The sequence below is a fragment of the Ambystoma mexicanum genome, chromosome 2q (assembly GCF_040938575.1).
Source record: "Ambystoma mexicanum isolate Mex_15411 chromosome 2q, UKY_AmexF1_1, whole genome shotgun sequence".
NCBI classification, from domain to species: Eukaryota; Metazoa; Chordata; class Amphibia; order Caudata; family Ambystomatidae; genus Ambystoma; species Ambystoma mexicanum.
Window position 1 is genome coordinate 1,485,707,930 of NC_090924.1, and position 21,233 is coordinate 1,485,729,162.

The 21,233-nt window shown below is 49.7% G+C and overlaps 1 pseudogene; it reads left to right on the forward strand.

The window, feature by feature from the left end:
* Window positions 1-13,199: 13,199 nt before the first annotated feature.
* LOC138570307 (zinc finger protein 182-like) overlaps window positions 13,200-21,233 on the forward strand; it is a 39,593-nt pseudogene continuing 31,559 nt past the window's right edge.

Consider the following 21,233-nt stretch of genomic DNA (forward strand, 5'->3'; position numbering starts at 1 on the left):
ATATATATTGTGTTGATATGGTATGTGTTGGTTTAATATTGTGATATTGTGATTTTCTCGCTACGGTCATTATTTTAAAGGCCTTAAAATAAATGTGTATCTATTTTTGATATAACAACTGTTTGGAGTAGTTTGTCAGCGCTCTTGCTTTGTGTGCTCACTGCGGGCTTTCAGTCACCCTCACCCCTCTTGAGACCTAGTCTTGACCGCCGCGATCGCTACCTTGATTGGTCTGGCTTGTCCAGAGGTTACCCTGTTCCAAGTAATTAGGTTGGCCTTCTGAACTTCTGCGCCACCAGGACAGAGTTCAGAAATCCGTCTTAACAAATTGGTGTACAGCGGTGGGATACGACTGAAGGTATCCAGTGTTGCGCTTGAACTAGGGCATTTCAGGTTATTCCAAACAGTGCACGTAGTGAATTGTTGTAATATAACTTTAAAAAGGCCATAGTCCTATCAAACAGTATGGAAACAAGTACGTTGTTAACTTTAAATGCTTCCAAATCAGAAACGCTGAAAAAGATGTGTGCGGAGAGAGGTGTTTCCTCTCAAGGCACGAAATTGGAAATGATCCAAAGAATCGTGGCGTGGCAAGAAGCGCAGCTTGACGCTATTACTTCTGAGGACAGTGCGGAAGGTGGTGGGGCTGCTCTCACTGGTAGAACCGACGGTTCTGCCGCCGCACTGTTCCACCGCGACTACGAGGACAGGGAGGACGAGCTGTCTAATGTTTCCTCTGCCAGTGCTGATGGGGAGGCTATGCTTGAATTCAAGAAGCAAGAGCTGCGGTTTAGGCAGCAGGAGCTTGAATTCAGCATAGCCAAACTAAAAATCGAACAGGCAGAAAAACAAAAAGACAGGGATCACCAGTTGGAACTGGCCAAGCTTCAGGTTGCAAATGGATCCAAGGGTCCTGGACATGGGTCTGGGGCCTCCTCTCATCCACGGTTTCCAAAAGATCTGCTCAGTGTGTATGAAGAAAGGAATGACATTATGGACTGGCTGAATGCGTTTGAGTATGCATGCGAGGTTCAAAAAGTTGACAGTGCTGATAAGATTGCGTGGTTGCTCAGTAGACTGCCCCATTCTGGCTGTAGTGTCATTATGGAAATGTCAAAGGCTGAGCGAGCTGATTTCGCAATGTTAAAGCAAACTCTCATTTTAAAGTTTGGGAAGACTCCGGCCCAATATTTAAAGCGTTTTCGAGAGTATAAGAAAAAGGAAGGTGGTACTTGGGTATCTTATGTCGCTGAATCTTTGAAAAACTTAACTGGCTGGGTTGAAGGTTATAAGGTTTCTACCTTCGAAGGCATGATAAATCTTGTCATGCTGGAACATATTTTTGCTTCTTCTTCCCCGGAGCTTAAGCAGCATTTGGCCGATTCGAAGGAGATAGATCCTAAGAAGCTGGCCATTGCAGCAGACTTATGGGTGTCACATCGAGTGTCCCATAAGGACAAAACTCATCCTGGTAAGCAGGAGGAAGGGAAAAAGTCCAAAGATATGGAGGGTGGGGAATCTGCTAAATCTTCTTCCCATAAGGGCCACAAAAAGAAAAACAAGGGTAAGACACAAGAGAACTCACAGGGCAGTGGAGGTCCGCCTCCGAAACAGAACTCTGGTTACAATAAGCCTCCCTACGTAAACAGACCCACTGGGTCTTGTTTTTCTTGTGGAGCAACTGACCATGTGAAGGGGGATCCCCGGTGTAAGGTTAGACCTTTGGGGGTCCACTCCGCTAATCTGGCCTTCTCCTCCTACGAGGAAGAAGAGATTACAGGAGCATCCTTCTCCTCAGACTCATTTCCCAGCGGAATAGAGGCTGAGGTAGTTTTAGTGTCCCTGGGTTCCTGGGAGCCTAAAGTCGCAGAGGCTTATGCTAGGATTCCGGATAATACCAAGCACTACTTTAAAGACAGTGTGCTGATCAATGGAGTGGATACTCCAGCTCTTAGGGATAGTGGGTGCAGTCGCACTGTAGTGGATTCTACCTTGGTAGACTCAGAGGAAGTTGCCAGAGCTACTCTGATGCCCACTAAGTTGGCTGACGGCCCCCTCCGTATGTTTCCCGTGATCCCTGTAAATCTTACTTTAAATGGTACAGCAGTCAGGATTCCAGTGAGCATTCAGAGAAACGTCCCGGGAAAGGTCTTGTTGGGTAATGATCTCAGAGCTTTAGGGCTCGTAGGAGACACTGCCGAACGACCCTACACACGGTCTCAAGCACGGGCGGCATTGGCCAAGTCCAATACGCCGCCCCAGCCGAAGGGGCAACCCAAGGCGAAAGGAGTCTACAAGTCAAGACGGGGGAAAGAGAATATTCCCCCGAGCTCGCCTACCACTGCGGTGGAGGAAGTTGGTCAATCGCCCGAGCCTGACGAGGAGGTGGCGATGCCTGAAGTATTCGACCCCAACGATCATCCTGAACTAAAAGACTTGTTAGTTGAAGGAGGTCCTGATAGGGACGAATTCAGTAAAGGCCAACGTGAGTGCCCATCTCTGGAAGGCCTAAGGAGACAGGCCTGCTCCCAGCTTGAGGGTGAACCTCCTGGGAAGCATAGGATTTATTGGGAAGGTCGACTCATGTATAGTGAGCCCACAGAGTCTACAGAAGGAGACCATAGGAGGTTGGTGGTTCCCCTTGCTGTTAGACCCTTCCTCCTGCAGTTGGCGCATGAAGTTCCCCTTGCTGGTCACCTTGGTATGAAGAGGACCAAGCAAAGGTTATCCATGCACTTCTACTGGCCCAAGATGGGGGTGCAAGTAGAAAGTCACTGCAGGAGTTGCGCCTCCTGCCAGTTGTCTGGTAAGGTTGGCGCGACAATCCAAGCTCCGTTGGTACCGCTCCCAGTTGTGGGGGTACCATTTGAAAGGGTAGGGATCGACATCGTCGGTCCCCTTGACCCGCAAACATCCTCGGGCAATAGGTTTATCCTGGTGCTGGTCGACCATGCAACCAGGTATCCTGAGGCCATCCCATTGAAAACTGTAACTGCCAAGTCAGTTGCAAAAGCTTTACTCGGCATATTTACTAGGGTTGGCTTCCCTAAAGAAGTTGTGTCAGATCGTGGCAGCAACTTTATGTCGAAGTATATGCAGGCTATGTGGAAAGAATGTGGGGTCACCTACAAGTTCTCTTCTGCATACCACCCCCAGACCAATGGTCTGGTGGAACGTTTCAACAGAACGTTAAAGAGCATGATTGGGGCTCTGGAGGAGCCCCAGAGAAGAAAATGGGATCTTCTTTTACCATGCTTGCTGTTTGCCTACCGAGAGGTACCACAGGAGGGTGTTGGCTTCAGCCCCTTCGAACTTCTGTTCGGTCATCCCGTACGGGGACCCTTAGCCATTGTCAAGGAGGGATGGGAGATGCCCACTCCCCCTGTTACTACCAATGTAGTTGACTATGTGCTAGGGCTCAGAAAACGGATGGTACTTCTGATGGGCTTGGCTAGTGATAAATTGAAGGCAGGGCAAGCGCTGGTGAAACATTGGTACGACCAGAAAGCTTCCCTCATCAACTTTACACCTGGTCAGCAAGTCCTGATCATGAATCCAATAAGGCCTCGCGCTTTACAGGACAAATGGTCAGGCCCTTACACAGTGGTGGAGCCCCTGGGTGAGGTAAACTATTTAGTGGACCTTGGAAGGCCTGGACAGGCTCCAAAAGTGTTCCACGTGAATAGGCTGAAGGCTTTCGTCCCAAGAGTCGAAATCGCAGCACTGCTACTGGCGTCAGACGTTGAGGAAGAGGAGTCAGAACCTCTCCCCGACCTGTTCCAGAGCGGTCCTTCAGATAGCTCCGTTGAGGGTGTCCGAGTGGCCCCTCACCTGACTTCTGATCAGCAGGCTGAGGTGAAAAGTTTGCTTAGGCAGTTTTCCCCCCTGTTTTAACAGTCCCCTGGTTTGACACCTTGGTGCAAACATAACATTGACACAGGAGACAGTGTACCTACCAAAAGTAGGGGATACAGGATGTCAGATAAAGTACGGTCTTATATTAAGACCGAGGTCAACAAGATGTTAGATCTTGGGGTGATTGAACCCTCTAGTAGTCCTTGGTCCAGTCCTGTGGTTCTGGTTCCAAAGGCAGGCACTTCTGAATTGAGGTTCTGCGTGGATTACAGGGCTCTGAATGCTGTCACCAAGACAGATGCCCACCCCTTGCCTCGAACGGATGAGCTGGTGGATACTTTGGGTGCCTCCAAGTACCTCAGCACGTTTGACCTCACTGCTGGCTATTGGCAAATAGCTTTAGCAGAACATGCCAAGGAGAAGACAGCATTTTCTACTCCAGACGGCCTTTACCAATTCCGGGTAATGCCGTTCGGGTTGAAGAATGCACCTGCCACTTTCCAGAGGCTTGTGAATCATGTGTTGAATGGGTTGGACGAATTCTGTCTTGCATATCTGGACGATATAGCAGTTTTCAGTGCCACCTGGGAAGACCATGTGAAACACCTTGGGATTGTGCTCCAGGCTCTTCAGAAAGCCCACTTAACCATAAAGGCTAGTAAATGCCAGATTGGACAAGGCTCAGTGGTTTACCTTGGACATGAAGTAGGTGGAGGGAGGATACAGCCTCTACCCAGTAAAGTACAAGCAGTACAAGACTGGCCTACCCCCACTACGCAAACCCAAGTGAGAGCCTTCTTAGGACTCACGGGGTATTATCGCAATTTTGTGGCAGACTATGGCACCATAGCTGCTCCTCTGACTGCCCTCACAACTCCGAAGAAACCCAAGAAGGTAACTTGGACCGACGAGTGTGAGAAGGCCTTCAATGGCTTAAAAGACTCCTTGTGCCAGGCCCCTGTCCTAAGGGCCCCTGATTATCAAAGACCTTTTATCGTGCAGACGGATGCCTCTGACACTGGGATAGGAGCTGTACTATCACAAGTAGATGAGAAGGGTAAGGAACACCCTATCGGTTTTATTAGTCGCCAGCTTAAGGACAGAGAGCTCAGGTGGTCCACGGTAGAGAAAGAATGTTTCTCTGTTGTGTGGGCCCTAAGGAAGCTGAGGCCCTACCTCTATGGGACCCACTTCACTGTGCAGACTGACCATAAGCCGTTAAAGTGGCTAATGAACATGAAGGGGGAGAATCCAAAGTTGCTTAGGTGGTCCATAAGTCTACAAGGCTTCGACTTCACTATTGAGCATAGGCCAGGTGTCCAACATAGCAATGCTGATGGGTTGTCCAGAATGTTTAACCGACCTGAACAAGAGACTCATCCAGGGGTGGATTAGTTCCCCCTGTCCATAGTCTGGGAGGGGCGAGTGTTAGGAAAGATTTCGTAATTGTAGGGAATTTTCCTTCCATGTGGCAACCCCTAAACTTTTTGCTATTGTTTTTAACCTTGTTCTTGACTTTGCCAGAGAAGTACAGCCTTCTGCCGCACTTCTCTGGGCTTTCGCTCCTTTCTTACGGGGAAACTGACATGCCCTTAAGACAGTCAGTACCGGGGGACGTGGTTTCCCGTAGTTTCTTTTATCGTGTCGCAGCTTTAGTGCAACAAGACACAAGAGGGCACTGTAAGCTAAGTTACAGCTCTCTTGGGTCTCTAGCCTTCTACAGGCCCTAGATACTCTTTTAGGATGGTATTTGATCGGTGCAAGTCATTCAGGGACTGGAATGGTGGCAGCGATCGTTTTGTTTATTTTGAGCTCCTTTTGGCGTTCTGAGCACGTTTTTGCACTGAACCCAAAATGGTGGCCTGGCTCCCAAAATGGCCAGGCCGCGAGGCTCCTTTGTCCTGTCCACTGTCCGTCTTGCTCCCTTCACCTTCCCCAGGTCGGGCGACCCGGGGCCTTCCTTATTTGGGCATGTACTTTCCCGCGAAACACAGTTGCTTTCGCGGGCTTCTACATGTCGTTTGTGTGCCTCCAGGGTGTGGGCTGGGATGTCTGGTCCCAATACACATCCTGGGTGCCAGAGAGTCTAGGGTGGTGTGAATGCCTGGGACCACCGTGGTCCGTGATTGGTCCACGTATGGTATGTGTTTTGATGAGCGGATCTCCCATTGGCTCCCCTCCGTTTTGGCGCGAAGGGAACCGTGGATAAGAGGGAGCTGGAAACACCACTGCCATGTCGATCTCCTGAGTTCTCACGAACAAAGGAATACAGGAGCCAAGTATCCTGCAACTACGAGGCTGGACCGAGGAATCGCTGGTGACCCGCTGAAGGAATCCTCCTTTGCACTGCTGTCGTCCGGAGAGCCCCTGTCCTCCTTTGATCGAACCAGAAGGCCTGTACTGGTGCTTCGACCTTTGGAATAGCAGGAACAGCTATTCCCGGCATCTTCAACCATCTCCTGCCAAGTAAGCCTTCGGAAGCGTCTCTGGGCCATCCAGTTGACTGACCAGCTTACCAAGGAGTTTGGCTCTGCAACCGCCGCCAGGTTGTGTTGTATTGCGAGTCCTTGTCCCTCTCCCACGCTTCGTACGCTTGGCGTCCCCAGGTCTGAAGGGAGGAGGGTTCATTTGGCTCGAATACACACGGCCGCTCCGTTGTCCTGTGCGGCAACAAAACTGTGCCGGTTTCGTCGATTGGGACGTCTTTTTGCTCTACACGACTACAAAGCGTTCCCTGCTCTTCTGAACCTGCCAGCTGCTGAAACTATCGTGGAGAAGCCTGGGTCTGCTTGCTTCGGGGACCGGTGAGTAGTATATCTAGGATCTGGTCGCCCTCCTGCAGTATCCCATTGCTTTTCCCTGCTGTGTAAAAACAGCACCCTTTTGCCGCGCTCGCGCTCTGCTTCTGCCCGCTGTGGAGGCTGCGCTTGAGTTGCGGAACCTGTTCTTCTTCTGCTGTGCACTAACGTGAACCGCCTGACTTCCTCCGAAGAGCTTCCCCTTGTGCCCGTCGGCACCGGCGTGGCAGGTACTTTGAGCACAAGGCTCCACTCTTCGCAGGGCTCGGACTTCCATCTAGTTAGGTGCCTATGAAGGCGAACTGAGTCGAAAGCATTATCGCACTGCCTGTTTTCCTTCCCTGGCAGGTGGACTACATATTTCGTGCTTTAAACGCTTGCGACTGTGTATTTGTATATATATATTGTGTTGATATGGTATGTGTTGGTTTAATATTGTGATATTGTGATTTTCTCGCTACGGTCATTATTTTAAAGGCCTTAAAATAAATGTGTATCTATTTTTGATATAACAACTGTTTGGAGTAGTTTGTCAGCGCTCTTGCTTTGTGTGCTCACTGCGGGCTTTCAGTCACCCTCACCCCTCTTGAGACCTAGTCTTGACCGCCGCGATCGCTACCTTGATTGGTCTGGCTTGTCCAGAGGTTACCCTGTTCCAAGTAATTAGGTTGGCCTTCTGAACTTCTGCGCCACCAGGACAGAGTTCAGAAATCCGTCTTAACACTGCTCAGTCAGCTAATTCCTTTGTACGGGCTGTAGCAGGGACCGGACTAACTCAGACATTACTCTCTATATAGCAGTGCAGCCTCGCTGGGTCACCTTCGGGCTCAGGAGGACCAAGGGCCAAAGCCCGGACAGGAGCAGCAGGTTCAGCCAAGCCCACCATCCTCCACCACGTGCAACTGAACTGGCTGCAGCCTGCCTGCTGCTGGACACTGATTGTCACCCAACTTGCTGCAGTGCTGGCTGTCTGCAGACACTTGCACTACACAGCAGCACACTGAATGACCACCAAACACCAACCGAAATGGATTGAAAGTACGTTGGCAGGGTTCTCTCTCTGCCGCTGTCTATACAATCGATGACCCGACCGTTCATTGTAGGCAGCTATTCGATAGCTTGGGCACACACTTGCACTCTTAAGCATAGTCCTTCAAGCCCCAGAATATGAACTCCTATTGTGGACGACCAAAATGCCCCAACTACATAACTCTTGCAACATGGGGTCATTTAGCAGCTATGCCTCCCACTCTCCTCCTGACAAATTCTCCCCGGGCCCCTGACCCACCTCTCCGCCTGGCCCTTCCCAACTTGGGCTCTCTTGTTTCAATTACAAAATGTACAGTTTTACCAGCGAGCCGCTCATGTAACACAGCCAGTGGCAGTATATAGACGCAGATAGTGCTCTAAGGAGTGTGCATATTCTGTAATGGTATCATCCTCCAGAGCGGGGAATAGAAGAGGTGGACTTTATTTTCTTCCTAAACCTAATCAAGGTGGTGGGTACTGGCTGGACAAGCTGTTTCCAATTCTAGATGATAGGTGCGATGCAGAGATGTGCTCAGCGCACTGCCACCCCCTGCCTGTCTGTCACTTGATCTCACTGACATTACTCTCTGCCTCCAGGAATGGGGCTCATCGCTTTGCTCCTTTTCTGTGCAGTTATGGCCATTGCCTTCTCTTGCTGCCAACTTGTAACAGTACAATTGAGGACATTATATTTTTCTTTTCAGCTTGTATTTGCTTTTCTTTTTAAACTTGTGCTGGTATGATGTTTGGAAGCTCTTTATGTTATAAAATGGCATTGCATTGCATGGAGACTAAAGAAGGAATGCAGGCAAACCTGACACACTTTTAATGAAATTGGAAATGTTATTTTCTCTTTCGTTTTTAAACCAGAGCTGTCTTTAAACTCTTAAACAACATTGGTTTGTATTTGTATTTGTATTTATTAAATGTATAGAGCGCTTTAATCCAAAGCGCTTTACATTACAACAACTGAATAATTGGAAGCGTAAATGCAAAACATGAAACAAACCATAAAAACAATATATAAAAAAATTCCACTAGAACAGTAAAAGAGAAAACAGGAGAGAGGAAGAGGAAGAGAGAGGTGAAGAGGCTAACAGGCTGTGGAAGGAGAAAGATGAGATTTCAAGGAGGAACAGAAGGAGGGGTTTGAGGAAATGGAGCAGATAGAGAGAGGGAGAGAGTGCCAATGTAGGGGGACAAGGATCTGAAAGGATCTGAAACGGGAAGCGGCACAAGGAGGTGGGGGAACAGTGAGGAGGAAAAGATCAGCAGATCGGAGGGGGCGAGAGGGAGAATAGAAAGAGAGGAGAGAGGAAAGGCAGGGAGGGGGAAGGTTGTGAAGGGATTTAAAGATGAGACAAAGGAAGTAAAATTTAAGTTGAGAGTGGAAAGGACGCCAGCCAAGATGAGAGAGTGAAAAAGAAATGGAGTCATGGGGAGAGAGAAGGCAGAGGGAATGGATGGCAGAGTGATAGATCAATTTGAGGGGAGCAGGATGAGCAGCAGGGAGGCCAACGAGAACAGTGGAGCAATAGAAAAGACGAGAGAAGAGGAGGGAAGTGATTAAGAGTTTGGTAGCGTGGAAAGTAAGAGAGGAACGGATTTTACGGATATTTAAGAGGTGGTAGCGGCAAGCACGGAGGTAAGAGAAATATGGTGTGTAAAGGAAAGGGAGGAATCGAGGTGGAGGCCAATATTGCGGATATGGTATGAGATGGGGAGATTTGAAGGGGGAAGAGAATGAAAGGAGGGGTAGTAGGAGGGGAAGGCGAGGTAGAGGGAAAGAATAAGACTTCAGTCTTATCATTGTTGAGAGAGAGAAAGTGGGAAGACATCCAGTTTTTTTTATAGAAGTGAGACATGAAGAAAGATTGTGGTGGATGTCTTATGTGAAAGTTGAGAAAGATAGGAAGAGCTGGGTGTCGTCAGCATAGAAATGGTGAGAGATACCGAAAGAAGAGATGATGGGGCAAGGAGGGCAGTGTAAAGAGAGAAAAGGAAAGGGCCTAGTACAGAGCCTTAGGGTACACCAAAGTCCAAGTGGAGAGTAGGGGAGGTGCGACCACACCAAGAGACAGAGAAGGAACGGTTGGAGAGGTAGGAAGAGAGCCAATCAAAACCAGAGCCATTGAAATCAAAGGAAGAAAGAGTGTTGAGGAGTAAGGGGTGATCAACAGTATCAAAGGCAGCAGAGAGGTCAAGGTGGACAAGGACAGAGGATTGCTTAGAGTAGCGAGCGGTAAGGAATGAGTTGAGAACCGAGGTGAGGGCAGTTTCAGAAGAGTGCTTAGGGCGGAACCATAGCTCTCAACTCACACGCATTTGCCGGGTGTCACCCGCCTTGTAAAGGGCTGACTCACACACCAAGCCTCCTGCACGCCCATTCATTTCAATGGGCGTCTCACCCGCCAAAAACACAATCGGGTGATTTCACCCGCCTTTGAGTCACAAATGGTTGCGAGCTATGGCGGAACCCAGATTGAGAAGGGGGGAGAAGAGAGAGATTGGTGACAAAAGCTGATAGTTGAGAGTAGACTAAGCGTTTGAGAAGCTTAGAAAGGAATGGGAGAAGAGAGGTAGGGTGAAAGTTGAAGGCAAAGAGGGGGTTAGCAGAGGGTTTTTTCAGAATAAGGATGATAGTAGCGTGTTTGAAAGCGGAAGGGAAGAAGGCAGAGGAGAGGCAGATGTTGAAAAAGGATGAGAGGTAAGGAATGAGAAGAGGGTAGATATTAGAAATAAGAGGGGTAGGGAGTGGGTCGGACAGGGCAGCAGTAGGGTGAGTTTTGGATAGGAGGAAACATCAGAGGGAGTAACAGGGGAGAAATTAGACATGTAAGAGGTAGGAGTGCAGAGAGAAAGGGGAGGAGGAGAGTAAGAAGCGTATAATGTTTTGCCGTAGAGTGAGTATTTTGTAACCGAACATTTCACTTTGTAACATTCGTTCACTTATTGAACAATGCACAATGTGTGAGTGGCAATACTGCCGACTGCTCTGGTTGTAAGAGCAGTTGTGCACTGAGCACAGGTCTGGTCATTTGTTAGTTCAGTTAATATTGTGTGCCATGAGTAAGCTCCTTCAGCAGTGTTATTCTGGAGTATAATAATGCTGCACAGTTCTTTATCGAGAAGATTTCATCTTTTATATCTTCATGAATAGTTCTTTGTCTAGTACTAGTACCTGTACACGCATTGCAGCATGTGACCACATAGTGCTCGAGGAATGCTTTTAGACTTTACAATGGGTGGTGTTAATGAGCGCCCTCGTTTGCGAAGAGTAACAATGGCGGTGACAGGTCCATAGTGGGCGTCAATCGCATTTGCAGGAGACATGTCCCAGCCTAGAACAACTGCACAAATATAACCTCTTTCACTGGCCACGGTCCGAGAAATGTTACATCTGTTTGGCTACAGCATCAGGCAGCATGTGTTTTAGACGTGTATTATTGCACTGTGAAGCAGCAGGATTCAAGGCGGCAAATCAGCCCCTGAAAAACGTAATATAAATACATTTGGAAATCAGAGCTGGTAGAGAGCCGAGTTCTAAGATGGAAGTACCCATTAACCAAATCAAGACCCCAGCTAGGTTCTACTCAGTGTGTCATCCTCATGAGCTAAGTAGGCCGATAAAGTCATCAGGTCTGCAGTGTTATTGAAGATGAGGGTATGCCAGCCCAGTCGAATGGAATCAAGATTTAGGGTCAAGAGCTGTAGAAACTAGGTGTTGACTGTACATAAAACCAGCTAAAGCAGTGCTCTAGGTGTAAAGCTTTTAAGATGACTGCGATAGAGGGCAGTGTACCATGGTTTCCAAGGACTCTGTAGTTTAGATGGGTGGTGAACGCAGGCTGAAGGACTGCACACATATCAAAGGCCACTGTACTTGAGTAGAGCGACCATCGCTTGATGATGTGGGTGCCTCTATTCTATAGTGGGGTAGGGTGACTCCCCCTTGTACAAGAGCAGGGTATTCGCTGGGGAAGTTTTGCAAATACAGTAATGATAATATGTTGTTTATATTATAGAGCTTTTCGTCAGAATGCTTTACATAGAACATATTTACATACAGCATAACCCAACCGAAGTTGGTAGTCAGTACTCGAAAAAGCTGAGGGGGCCTTCCCGAGATTCAAACCGGCAACCCACACAAGTTGTAGAAGTGAGCGCTCAAGCCACTGAGCTATTTTATTGGTAGGCTAATTAGTGGCGCTTATTTAGTTGTTCCAGCTTCAAAATGCTTATTAGTCTTGTGCTTTGGTGGCAGAAGTTTGTTCCATGTGTCCAGTGGCCATTGCCACACCTTGGGGAGCCCCTGTGACTCTACAGGTAAATCCCAAGTTGTTTCTTAGGTGGTGGTTTAGGACGTTAGCTCTTGCATAGCTCTCAACTCACACGCTTTTGGCGGGTGTCACCCGCCTTGTAAAGGGCTGACTTACCCACCAAGCCTCCTGCACGCCCTTTCATTCGAATGGGCGCCTCACCCGCCAAAAACAAAATCGGGGGATTTCACCTGCCTTTGCAACACAAATGGTTGAGAGATATGCTCTTGTGAGGTATCCAGTTAATATGTTGAATTTATTTTTCGACATACCAAAATGTCAGTGCCGAAATTATTTTTTTGAATTTGTTTTTTTTTAATAGGGTTTAGTTTTGTTTAGTTAGGAAAAAAAGATCTTTTTAACAAAAAAAACGGTGGGTTGGGGGGATCCCCCCCCACAATTTTTTTTTCTTTTTTAAAAAAAGGCATTCAAAAAAAAAATTCGCCAATTTTGGTTCGACATATTGATATGTCCAAATAGTGACTGTCTAAAAAGTCACTATAAACCCTCTTGTGACAGGCCTTCTCTGGTCTGCAGAATGCTCTGATCATAAGAAACCTTCACAGACAATCCACACTATGAACTAAGTGGCTTTTAGATAATATTTGTCACCTGTACCGGTTTTTCTTTATTTGCTATGATGTTATCCTGTCTAAACTGCTGTGCATATGTACTCAGATTGCTTTCCTCTTGTGTTACTTATGTGAAAATAGCATTCTTCAAACTTAAACATGATGCCTGTAAACTGTTGAAAAAGATGATCCTCCTTCTCCAGCCTTCTTAGAACTGTGCACACAATCCTTGCAATAGGCAGCCTTGTCTTGGAAAAGAGAGACATGCCTGGTCAGACCCTCACAGAAAGATGCAACTGCCTGCAAGATATCAGCTTGTCAGACTGTGTGATTTTTTGACAGGTGGAGGAAGGGGGGGGGGCAATGAAGCTTTCCACCTGGGGTGCAGTCTGGTCTAAGAGCCGCCCCCAGAGCACGCCTCAGCCTGTGCAGGGTAAAGAGCAGACAAGAGGCTGCCTCGCTCAGCCAATGGGAGCCCGCCTGTCGTGGGGATGATGAGCGTCTCTTTCCTGCGCATGTCTCTGCCATGGGGAAGGAGAGCCAATGGGAAGGCTGCCTCGCTCAGCCAATGGGAGCCCGCCTGCCGTGGTTTCTCTTTCCTGCCTGCGCATGCCCTCTGTGGGCGTGTCTTTTTCCTGCGCATGCGCACTGCGAGTCAGGTCGGTTTTGTGAGGAGAGAGGCGGAGCAGGACTGCACACTCGGGGGTAGGTTGTGGGGTGGTGGTTCGGGGGCTCTCCCAGCCCTTGGTGCCTCGCGAGCCCACATGCCTCTACCTTCCTCGTTTCCCGCTGAGCTGCCTATATTGACTGTAGCGATCCACCCAAACCATGAAGGTGTGGGGAAGAGGGGGAAGGGAAAGAAGGGGAAGGTGGGGAAGAGGGGGGGGGGTTGGGGGAAGAGGGCGGGATGGGGAAGAGAGGGGGCGAAGAGGGGGTTGGGGAAGAAAGGGGGAAGAGGGGGGAAAGGGCGAGAGGGGGGAAGGGGAGGAGGGAAGGGGAGGAGGGAGGGGGGAAGAGGGCGGGATGGGGAAGAGAGGGGGGAAGGGGGGATGGGAAAGAGAGGAGAGGAAGATGGGGAGGAGGGGAGAAGGGGGGATGGGAAAGAGGAGAGGAAGATGGGGAGGAGGGGAGAAGGGCAAGAGGGGGGAAGGGAAAGAGGGGGGAGGGGATGGGGAAGAGAGGAGGGGGAGGGGGAGAAGGGCGAGAGGGGGAAGGGAAAGAGGGGGGAGGAGGGGGGAAGGGAAAGAGGGGGGAGGGAGGGGAAGAGAGGAGGGGAAGATGGGGAGGAGGGGAGAAGGGCGAGAGGGGGGAAGGGGATGGGGAAGAGAGGATGGGGAGGGGAAGAGGGGGAGAAGGGGGGGAGGAGGGGGGATGGGGAAGAGAGGGGGGAAGCGGAAGAGGGGGGAGGGGAAGAGGAGGAGGAGGGGAGAAGGGAAAGAGGGGGGGAAGATGGGGGGTTCTTATTCATAATACTTTGCTTTGGATTTAGCTCCTTACATGGGGTACATTTACCTGCATTACTACTATTACCGACTCCACGTGGGTGCCTCGCTGTTTAGGGGGGGTGGGGGGCTGCAAGCTATTAACCCTTCATAATCTGCTGGCGCCGGGCGGGCGGGCAGGGGGGGGCGGGAAGCCACTGCCTCTGTCGCCCTCCATGAGACATGTCTCCTCTCCTGCCCGTGGGAGTTGACTTTGGAGGGGTGGGGGGCGGGGTGAGGGCGTGTTCACAGGCACGCCCCTCTCATTGGAGGAGAGCAGCCAGGGAGTGAAGGGGGGGACATGGGGGAAGGGCCTGGAAAGCATTCATGCTACCACCGATATTCGCGCTGGGCCCGATTTTGGGATTTCTAAATCGGTTCTTGGAAAAAAAACGGGACTACAGCCGCCCACCCATCCAATCCTGGGACAGGGTTTATTAAATTAAAAAACTCTTGGGACCCCGGGACGGAGGACCATTTCCCCAGACTGTCCCCACAAAACCGGGATGTCTGGTCACCCTAATCCAGTCATCACTTACTATTAATCCTCATTACTCCTAGCACTACTCTTCCTCATCCCAGTTCTTACTTTTCAGGTGACCTCACATCACTAATGGAAAGCCTCTACTATTGCTGTAGTTGTTGCCTGTTCTCCGCCCCTGAGAGTATTGATATTCTATTTCTATCGCGCTCATACACAAGTGTTTCAGAGCACAACAAGGGAAGGGGAACAGAAGGAGAAACAAAAACAACAATCTTACTAGGCCCAGTGACATTGAGAACGCGCAAGTGCATGGGAGAGGGAGAAGTGCAGAGCAAGGAGGAAAAAATAATAATAAATAAATAAAAAGGCAACAAACGGAGGGAGTGCAGCCTGCAAGTGGCAGTGCTGGATTTAAGACTGCAGGCTGACAAGGTCTGATAAGTGCAGGAAAAAGAAAACAAAGGAGTGGGGGCTGTATGGATACAGATACAGACCCCAGTGCAAGGCGTGGCAGTGCGTGCAAGTGGCAAGAGGAGCAGGTACCTGGCCCAGAGGAAAGAGGGTGGCCAGGTGCATGGTGCCAATGGAGAGTAGAATCGGCAGGGGAGAGGGTGGGGGCAAAGGCACATGCAAAGAGGGAGGTCTTCAGGTGCTTCTCCTCAAGTTTTAGAGTGGCAGGGAGGCTGTTCCAGAGGGAGGCCCCAGCTGAAGACAAGAGATCTACCCCCAGCTAATTTCTTTAAGAAACGACTCACCCTGAGGGAGTTAGAGGCAGAGGAGTGGAGTACTCAAGATGGGAGGTATTTGCGGAGGGATAGCTGAAGGTATGTTGGACCCAGGCTCCAGAAAGCCTTGTGGACAATGCAGAGGGTTTTGAATTTAATCCTTACATCCACTGTAGAGATTTCAGAGCTGGACAGATACGATCCCAGGCCTTGAGGCCAAGGACAAGTCTCGCAGTCCTGTTCTGGATAAGTTGCAAAGGGCGGAGAGTAGAGGTAGATAGATTAAGAAAGAGGCTGTTGCAATAGTCCAACTTGGAGAGAACCAGAGCTTGGGAGACAGTGTGCTTCTGGGGGAATGAGAGGAATGGAAGAGTACCTCTGAGGAGGTGCAGTAGGAAGTTTGACTTTTTCGATACATCAGCGATGTGGGCGGAGAAGGAGAGTGTGGAATCAAAGATGACCCCAATGTTCTTAGCCTCGCAGGTGGGGGTAGGAGGAGGGCCAAGGGGGGCCGGCCAGAGAGTGAGGGGAAAGGATGGTGAAGGTGTGCCGATGAGGAGGATCTCAGTCTTGCTGGCATTCTAAGATCGTTGACGGCACATCAATAATCGTGAATGGCAGTTAGGCAATCAGTGATGAGAGAGGTGGAGGAGGTGACCGAGGGCAGCCTGAAAATGAGTTGTCATCTGCGTAGCACTGGAAGTTTGAGCAGAAAATGGCAATACAGTGGGCGAGAGTTGCTAGGTATTGGTTGAAAAGCCACAGTGAGAGGTTAGATCCCTGGGGAACACCACAGGTGGAGAGGAAGATGGATGATGGGAAGGACCCAAGTTGGACCTGGGAGGGTTGATCAGAGAGGAAAGAGGTCAGCCAGGCCAGAGCCTGATCGGTGATGCCCAGGTTATCACAGAGACGGTTGAGCAGGATGGTATGGTTGACCGTGTCGAAGGCAGAGGAGAGATCAAGTAGGATGAGGACAGAGGGCATGCTAGAGTCAAGGTTGGAAAGCAGATCTTCACGGATGTTCAGGAGAGCAGTTTCTGTGCTTCTGCCGGATCTAAAGCCAGACTGATGGTCATGGAGACAGCCAACAGAGTCAGAATGAAGGATTAGCTCAGAGATGGCCAGCTTTTCAAGGAGTTTGCCCAAGAAGGGGGTAATGGAAATTGGGCGATAGTTGGCCGGACAAGAGGGATCAGCTGTGGGTTTCTTGAGGAGAGGATGCACAAGGGAGTGCTTAAGAGGGGAAGGAAAGGATCCTGAGGCAAAGGAGTGGTTGCAGAAATCGGCAAGGGCCGGAGCGAGGGTATCAATATGGTCCTTGATAGTTTTAGAGGAACAGGGATGAACCTGTTTTGACGAGGCTTTCATAGATCAGACTTGTCTAGCGACCTCATCAGGGGAGAAAAGAGGAAAGGAAGACAAGGAGGGAGGGAGGGGGGATGGCTGGCAGAGGGTCAGTGAGGACAGACGGAGAGGGAAGGGAGTGGAAGAGAGGGTGGCCAAGATGTCCTGGGTTTTTGAGATAAAGTGAGAGGCCAGGGTATTGCAAAGAGCCCGAGAGGCAAGGGGAGGGGTAGAGACTGCAACAGGGTTGGCCAGCTCCTTGCCGATTTTAAAGAGTTCGGCCGAGCTGTTAGATGCCGCAGAGACACAGGCTTGAATGTGGACTCTCTGCTTGGTACGGACAGAGAGACGGTATTGCCTTTGGAGTAGGCGACAGGCCAGTTTGTCAGAGGATGAACAGGAATCCCTCCATTTTCTCTCAGCTGCCCTACACTTACCTTTAAGTGTAGCTAGGTCGGAGTCATACCAGGAATTGCACTTTGCTTTGGACTTCAGGTGGATCCTCATGACAGGGGCAAGAACATCAAGAGTATCAGAAATAGAAGAATAGAGAAAAGACAGGGCTGTGTGAGGGTGTGAGTCAGCTAGAGGATGTGGGGGGGGTAGGAGGCAGCAAAAGCCTCAACTGACACAAGCTTCATGGGCCGGATATCCAGGAAGGTAGCTGGCAGTATTGGGATAGGCTTGGCTTGGGGGGGGGGAGAGGGAGAGGGAGAGGGAATCGCAGAGGCCGCGAAAGAGAAAAGTTGAGGGACAGGGAGAATCAAAGTGAATGTTGAGGTCACCATGGAGGAGGAGTTGAGTGGTTGAGGCCAGAAGAGAGGAAGAGAGGTCAGCCCACTCAGAGAAAAGAGGTGATCTGACCAGTGGGCCGGTAGAGAGTGGCAACAGTAAGAGAGTGGCTAGGAGAGATTGAGAGCCTGCAGACAAGGCATTCGAAAGAGGAGTAGATCTGAGTTGGAATGATAGTGGTAGGAATCCACTCAGGAAAGATCACGGCTACACCCCCTCCGGGCCAAGTGGACCTGGGTGCGGAGAGGATCTTGTAGCCATCAGGGAGGAGAGTGTCAAAGCTTGTGGCAGAGCTGGCCGTGAACCATGTCTCTGTAAGAGCAAGGACATCAAGGTCAAGCTCTTCAAGGAGGTGGCAGATGTCAGAGGAGTGTTTGACAGCAGAGCAAGAGTTGAGAGTGGCAAGATGGAGAAGGTTGCCAGCCTTGAAGACCTTCCGGGGAGGGGTACAAATCAGAGGTACGCCCTGCAGAGTTGTGGAGGTAGCCAGAAGAGGAGCAGAGGAGGGAAGAGAGGGCAAGGTAGCCAAGGAATGAGAGGAGGGGACAGCTGGAGAAGAAAGGAAGTTGATGAGGCGAGGGAACCGCCTATCAAAGTATGTCCCACCACCAGCCAGACTGACCCCAGTTCTTACCAATGCGCTTGTGGGCCCATTGTTTTCAGCCAGGGAGGGAGAGGTGAGAGATAAGTACTGTAATGACGCAGGGAGGCAGAGTAGGACTATGAGTAATGGAAGATTATCGATCAGTAGTAATAGCATTACCTAATAGCATTACCTCATGCCCCTCTTCCTTCCCTACTTGGGAGTACCAGGGAGTGTAAGCCCCGTGGAGACAAGGACCAGGAAGTCCAAAAAGGGCACGTTCTGTAGGTCATGACAGAAATAGGTTCTTATACACACTAGCAACACTTCCCATCAGTTGTGAATCAGTTCGGAAACAGTGCATCAGTATAAGCCATTCTTAGACTGAAAACTGAGCAAAATGGCACTTTACAATGATTAAGCAGTGGGAAGAAAGAGTAGTTATAAGAAAGGGGTGCACCACACAGTTCGAATGGAGAATCAATCTCGAGAAGGCAGGTCTAACAAATGTGACCAGAGTCAATAGGCCTGTGCCAAAGTTAGTGGTACAGGGCAAGGGCCCAGGAGCAAAATGTTCTCGTAGCTGCAGTCTAGTCTTTGGTTAACGATATTTGAAATGGTGGTTGCAAAAGTTTGAAAAGACAATGTTAAGAGAGGGGGGCGGCCAACCCAACAGGTAGGTAAAGGATTTAAAACACCTTTAGGGCTACCACGGGGAAAGGGAGGCCTGGCGGAACAATGTACCTTAAAAGTGAATAAGTGGCTCCTGCGGTGGCGGTTGTTCGTGTAGTTCGAGGGGTCCAGCAGAGGAAGAGAGGCTCTCGTCGTGGAGGATGGTTCGAGGTACTGCACTACCCAGGGATGAAACCAGCCGCGGTGCTGCCAAACGAAGTTTAAAAGGTACGCTCCTTTTAATCACGGTCCAGGTCGATAGCTGCCTGGCTATCCGGTCTCCAAGTGCAGGGCACTGGCGATTGGACCACAGCAGGTTCGGGAAGGCGATTGGCAAACTGGTTGGCCCCACCAGCTCAAGGGAAGAAGGCTCTTTCAGATGAAGATCTCCTCTCGTCGTGTGGAGAAAAGTGGTGACACGCTGCAGCAGGGCTTCACCGGTGGTTCAGTCATTGCAGATGTCTTTGGCTTCTCTCCTCTTCGGCTTCTTAGTTCCAGTGGCGACGTATTTCTCTTCCAGTCCTCAGGACCCTGCTTTTATGCAAAAAGAGCCTCATTCATACAGCCTACCTGTCACTCGCTAAGTGGAGTGGTCATCTTGGCGAGAGACCCTCCAGCCTATCAGGATAGAGTCCCCCCCCACACACACAGTGGACCCACCCCAGACTCTGTGGCGCCGGGAGGAGGGCTTCTGGGCAGAAGCCTGCCAAACGGACGAACAAAGGAGGATCCCCGACCTGGGTTAGGATTGTAGAGAAAGACACGAGAAAGAAGTTATATAAAAGTTCTGGCAAATAAAACCCACCGGAGCAAAGTTAATATTAAAATGCACCGGTGGTATGTCAGAGGCTGTCAGAAAAAGTGGTAGCCTCGAACAATGGGAAAATCCCACAGAGAAATATTCACGGTCGAATATTTATGGTAGTAACCACTGCCACCAGCCAGAAACGTTTGAGAGAGGTACTGTACAGTACCCTCTCGAAAATGAACATGGGGGGGGAGGGGAAACTATTAACCCCTTCCAGTATCTCCATAGTAAAATGGGTTGTACTGGTTTAGTTCATATGAATTGACTAATAAAGGCAATGGGGCCTTTACATGCCCTGGGAGACAATAGTCAGTCCCAGGGTGTGGAGTCTATGTTTGGGGGTCGCTACGACACCCCTGTGTCACTGCACTAGGGTGCTGTGTAACACAAGTGAATAAAGATGGTTCTTATGGGGGAGAGAAAGTCCCATAGGCATTAAACACAAAAATAGCCTAGAACACACATATCAAAAATGCCTAAGAGTGGAAAAAAGAGTCTCACTCTTAGCAGGTAAAAGAAACAAACCCTTCAAATCCAGCAAAACTGCTGAGGGACTCGATAGGTAAGGGAAATTAGCCATGAATGAGAATTCTTTCTAACAAGGGCTACCATTTTCCCGAGCCTCGTAATGGCCACTAAAAAAACAGTTTGTCGAGTTGGAGGTTCAAATCAGAACGCCTGTACAGCATTTAGACCCAAAGGGAGATCGTCAAGTAGACTCTGCCAATCCTAAATTGAAGCCATCCTGGAGACATTTTAAGAGCAATGGCTTCTTGACCCATGGCGGCAAAGGAGTTATTTTTGATGCATCACTTCTCAAAATTATGCCAGTGTCTCTCGTAAACCCTCTATAGTGGAGTACCTCTTGTCATACTGGATATAGGAGACTACTTCAGAGGATAGCCTTTCAAGTCGCAACCTTTCCCATTGCCAAACCCCCATTCCCATCTCCTGGTCCCTGACCCCAGAGGGTTAATTCTGAGGTCCACAGAGTGAGGTAAAGGAAACATGGGTACTAACGCTAGTTCCAAGAGTAGAGGGAACCATCCCCTCCTTGGCCAGCTTGGTACTGCCAGGATGGTCTCTGTTGATGAGTACCTGATTTTTAGTAGGACCTTCAGGATCAAAAGAATTGGAGCGAAGGCATACAGAAGGCCCTCTAGCCAGGCAAAGGACATCACATCCAGCCTACGAGCTCCTGGAGATAGGTATCTGGAGAAGAACCTGGGGAGTTTCTTGTTCAGGAGTGAGACGTGAAGGTCCAGGATAGGAATCCTCAAATCTCTTGCAAATGGCCTGGAACACCTCCTTCATTAACGCCCGATAACACCGACTCAGCTTGCCTGCGATCAAGTTTTCCAACCCCTTAATGTAACAGCTGTCAGGCACAGAAGAATCTGTTCTGCCCAACGAGCACCCAGCTCTTTTTGCTATTTACACCAGGGATTTCGAATGACGACTCCCCTGCCTGTTGATATAAGACATAGAGGTAATGTTGACCATCCTTACCGGGACAGCCTTCTTCATGAGGAGAGGAAAAAATACTTATGAGCTGCTGTCAGCTCCCTCCATAGAGCCTGATAGGACTGGGCCGGTACCACGGCCACCCAACCCATCTTGCTGGTGTCTGTTCTGTAGTGAAGGGTTCTGTATCGTCTGGGTCAGGGGGAATCCCTGAAGCGGTCTGGGAAGGTGACGCCGCCATTGCATCTCCAATTTCAGGGAAGGTAGCACCGATATCTAGTCGTGCAATGTAGCTTGCGTGCTC